We start from the raw sequence: 5,092 nt of genomic DNA on the forward strand, positions 1-5,092 counted from the left end.
AATTAAGAATATATTCTTAAATAAAGAATATATTCTTAATTTCAGAAGAATATCATCTAAAATCTTTAAGAAGATTTTTTAAGTATAAAATCTTCTACTTACAAGAATATAATTTTTTCGGTGTACATTTGCTACGTATTTTCCTCTCGCAAGAGAAATACGTAGAGTGTGTTTTACTGAGATAGAAATTTTGTTCCTCTTTCTCTCTCTCTCTCTCTCCGATATACGCGAAACATTTTCTTGCCGGAATAAAAAACTTTGAAAATTAAATTGCAACGCGGTAAATTAAATCTTAAATGAAGTAAATTAGTTGAGATGCTAATTTTAAGTAACTACATAAGAGTTCACACACGACACACGCTAATAATAAACAAGTTACGCATATATGTGTAATTACACACACACACACACAGTTTATTTATCTTGTCTTTAAACAACTCAATGGTAATTTAATGGTAATTGAGCGTTCGTCGGTGTTTTTTTTTATCATATCTTTCCTATTCTTGACTATTTTTGATTTCACATTTCGTCGTTTTGCGATTTACTGAATCTTTTAAGTTTTGAAATTTACTGAATCTTTTAATTTCGTATTCACGTTTCAATTTTTTATTCTCTCTCGTCAGCGTATCGCGTTCGATGCGGCCACGATCGACGGATACGAGAAGCACCGTTGCTCCAACGATTGCAATCCGCTCGTTTATCAGGCGCGCGCAAAAGCATTTATTACCGGCCTCTTGATATTACACGCGATAAGCGCGCAAGGCCGAAGCTCGAGAATAACCGGTTCGTTGCACCGCACGATTCTCTCTCTCTCTCTCTTTTTGTTTTTCCTTTTGTATTACGCGAGAGTGAATTTTTCAAGCGATCTATGAATTATTTGTTTGTCGACCTCTCGCCTTCGAAACATTGTTATTGCGATACGACGGCGAGGGAAACAATCCCCGAAACGATACATATGTTGTCTCTATGTGCCAGTTGCAATACGCGACGTGAGTTGCATCACAGCAAACTCATATTTTTCAAAAGAGGAAAAATAAATGTGACGAAGCAAAATTGCGTCGGAACAACAACAGATCGACAATTAATGTTATATTTTTACCTCACCAGTGCAAGAAGTTAATCGACAATTTAATCTCTCGCGTAAAACGAGCAGTAAAGTGGATACGTCGCAAATACAAAAGTATTTTCATATTGTGCGACGTAAGAAAATACGAAAAAAGATTCTGCCGCGATGTAATGATTGCCGATAACGAAACGGTGTTTCACGCGAGCTCCGTGTATATTTGTTGTACGCGCACACAGACGCGCCACTCGTAGAAAAGTTGATCTAAGAGCTACACGATAATGTGTGTGTACGTGTTTAACCGGCATTAGCTGGTTTGTTCGGAGCTGATCGTCGTCGGATGGCGAGTCTCCGTGCAAAAACACAGGAGAGCCTCGAGAAACAGTATTTAAAATATTATTAATAACGCGATGACGAAACGAGTTCTCTCTTTCCAGAGACTAGATTATTAATGTTGCGACGTCTGATACGCTCGGCTAAGCCGGAGGTTATTACTGATGAAACGTTTCTCTCTCTCTCTCTTTCTCTCTCTTCGGGTCTGGAATCGGGGCCTCCGGATGCGTCGCGCAGCCCGGTGTGTGTCACAATAAATCACGGGACCGCGACACATCCCACAGATCTTGACCTATCCCCCCCTTTCGCTTTTCCGTCTTCCCAGGCTTCAGCAAGGGAACGACGGACATTAAAAGTTCAGCTCTTTATTATTACATTATGCACCCGAGAGGAAAGGAGAGATAAAGAGAAATGTTTTTTGATATATATATATATATATATATATGTTCTCTGAGCGCTACTCAAAAAACAAAAGATAAAAGTTTGCGCAAGACAAATGTCAAAAGTGAAAAATTGTGAAACAAAAAACGAGAGGAGAATTAAGAGAAATTCCGACGTTCGAAAAAATTTAACGATACGTACTTTGTGTGTCATTTTGGAATCCGCAAAAGTATTTAAATTTCTATAAATAGGAGAAAGAGAGATAATTTGATTTTTATAATCAAATATACATTACATTTAATGTGTTTCCGAGTTTCATCGGTTTCTATTTTCACGAAGACTCGACTCGATAGAAAGTAGAAAGAGAGTGGGAAAATCGTGCTTTAAATTGCAATTAAGCGGAAATTTAATATCGGAGAAAGTTTTACATACGCGTAAAAACCGCGTTTGACACATCACATTGCATGTGTAAATGCGAGAAAAAGAATAGACCGGTGTAAATCGCTTATTACGAGCGATGTTATTAACAATTGAAAGGATCAACGAGACAAATTTGTACAGAGAGAAAGAGAGAGAATCCGAGACCTTAATTAGATCCTCGAAGGACGTCATGGCGCGTGTTTAAATATAAAACGTGATTTTTAGCGAGCGATAAATAAACGTTAAGAAATCGAGAAAAATATTAGGCGACAGTAAAATATATAAAAAAAAAGGGAATATGCGAATAATCGTAAACTCCAAACTACACGAAAGTTAACGCAAAGTCGGGGGCGAGTGAAACGCAAATTTGCGTTGACACTTTCCGAACTACATAAACTAAGTAAGTTCGTAGAGAACATCGGAGAGAACATCGGAGAGAACATCGATGGTTCGTTGCCCGATAAATCGCCGCGATGATAATGCGGGTTCTCCTCGAACATTAATGGGACGCGATCCCGCATCCCGAGCATCGGACTCTCTCCCATTATCTTATCCCACCGCGTTAAATTGTCCCGATGAGGAACGATCTCGTCGAGGCGACGTCGTCGTTTCGTAACATTGTCAATCAAACCGGTGATGTACAACATACATTGTCGTCACTTATAATGATGTAAAGAAAGCAAAAACAACGACGAAAAAGGTTATCTCGGTAAGTTATTCGTGCCATTCCGATAACACCGACTCATGTCGTGCCGCTCAATGTCATTGTAATGGGACGTAATCTTCGGATCCTGACCGGAGAAAGACCGACGATTTCTGTCGCAATCGAAAGAACATCGAGGACAATGAAAAGAAAAAAAAAAGCGTAATGTGTCTCTATAAAACTATCAAGACGACGAGCTCTCTCTCGTCGGAAGAATCGAAAATAAGAACGAGCGCGAGAAGCGATGCACGGAGTGAAAGTTCCGGTGAAAAGACGCGATCGATTTCACGACACTTCTTGAACCATCCTATTTTAGATGTAAAACAGACGGAGAAGCGGATCTGATCCAAATCGAATCTTGTTTATTTCCTCGTAACTTAAACGCAACTCACGTCTAGATCGTCTAGGCAACGATCTAGCCTCTGAATAAATTTTAAACTCGAGATAAAAAAAAAAAAAAAAAAAAACGTGAGAGACAAACGTGCCACGACGCGTGTGTGTCCGCTTTCCAGCGGTGGAATATTAAACCGTCGTGTGATGTTTTTTCACGGCGTGAGATAACTCCGAACGCAAAACCTGGGAGAGAGAAAACTAGATCAGAGAGATTAACCTTAATATCAAAGGCTTTGTACACGCGAAACCTTAGGACGCCATTTCGTGGGAGAGGAAAACGCACGGTGTCGGGAATCCCGCGCGAAAACTTGCTCGTAACTTCGCCCTAATTCATTCCCGTGAATCGGATATTCTACTCGAGAAGAACGTGCGAGAGCGTTCGCGAACACTCTCGACGCGTTCATCATCGGCGAAAAAAAAACGTCTCGTCTGTCAGCGAAGCTCCATTTTATTCGCTCTCTGAAAACAACCTTTGCGGAAATTTATTATTGGTGTTTTATTACCGCATAAAACAATGTTGTTTTTTTTGGAATAATAAAAGTATTGTCCAAAGGTGATTTTGACACTCGAAGTAAGTTTTTTTTTAAATCGTTTTGGCCGTACCGGTAATAAATTTTTGTAAGGGCTGATTTTGGAGAACGGCGTGAGGAAAAAATGAGCAAAAAAATCAAATTTCTGTAAGAGAATCCGAGATATTCGTGTTGTCACTCGCGGACACTCTTATCACGCGCGTTTCCTCCGCTATCGTGCGCGCAACGGCTTCTCTTCTCTCGTTTCATTCTCTCTGTCTCTCTTTCTCTCGCATCGCAATGACCGCAAAACAACACTTTGAGCGCACAACAGGGTTTCCTATTGTGCGTACGCCACGCGTATTATTCGCGCAGCGGTTCTGCGCGTGCACGGAATGTGTGCAACTGTCTGTAAATAACGTTAATTTATTATTGACGCGCACGCGGAAGAGGAAATAGGGCGCGCGCGCGTGTCGCGCGATCGGATATCTCTCTGTCGGTATGCGTGTGCATTATTTTTTTTTGTCAGAACTCGCTGAATGACAATAATAATTGATAGAGCGGAAAAACGTCGCCTCTCTGCGGAACGTTTCTGTGACAAAAAAATTAATTCAAATTTCGCGTGCATTTAATTGCTAGAGCGTGACACGCTCGGCTTGTGCGTACAACGTATTGGCGTGTGTGCGGACTCGTTGTGTATCGTCCGTTATAATTATCCGGTTGACGACGCGGATGAGAAACTGCGGTGCCTGACGCAGAGGTCGGTTCTAAATGCGAATTCGCGGGAGTTGGAAATTACACAAACACGCGGAGAGACGTACACGTAACACATCGATTCTTGCGTAAATATTAACGAAACTGTCGAAACCACTAATACGCTAAACTCCGTATTTAGCTTTTCCATGTACGGTCGATAATAAAAACAAAATTGTAAAAACAATAGAAACGAACAGCGCACAAGTTTACTGGTTTATTCTATATAGTTTGACGTTTGTTTAAATTTGGTGACAGTTTCTATAACTTGCGCGATAAATTGGATTTGGTAATAGGTCTGCATAATTGCGTCGCACATTTTGCTTGAGCGCCCGCGAGCCAATTTCGTCGTATCGATCGCGTATTTGCAACGAATTCTATTAAAAGTCCCGGGCCGAACAGGGCCGCGACAGGGAGAAGACGTCGGGACAAATTGACGGCAATGAATTCGTCCCAAGCGCGGCGATGCACTTCTCGCGCGCGCGGCTACATGCCAATGAATTCAAATGCAAACTCATTTAGGCGTATAGTGACGAG

This window comes from Pseudomyrmex gracilis, unplaced genomic scaffold (assembly GCF_002006095.1).
Source record: "Pseudomyrmex gracilis isolate BER0280 unplaced genomic scaffold, ASM200609v1 scaffold_141, whole genome shotgun sequence".
Taxonomy (NCBI): Eukaryota; Metazoa; Arthropoda; class Insecta; order Hymenoptera; family Formicidae; genus Pseudomyrmex; species Pseudomyrmex gracilis.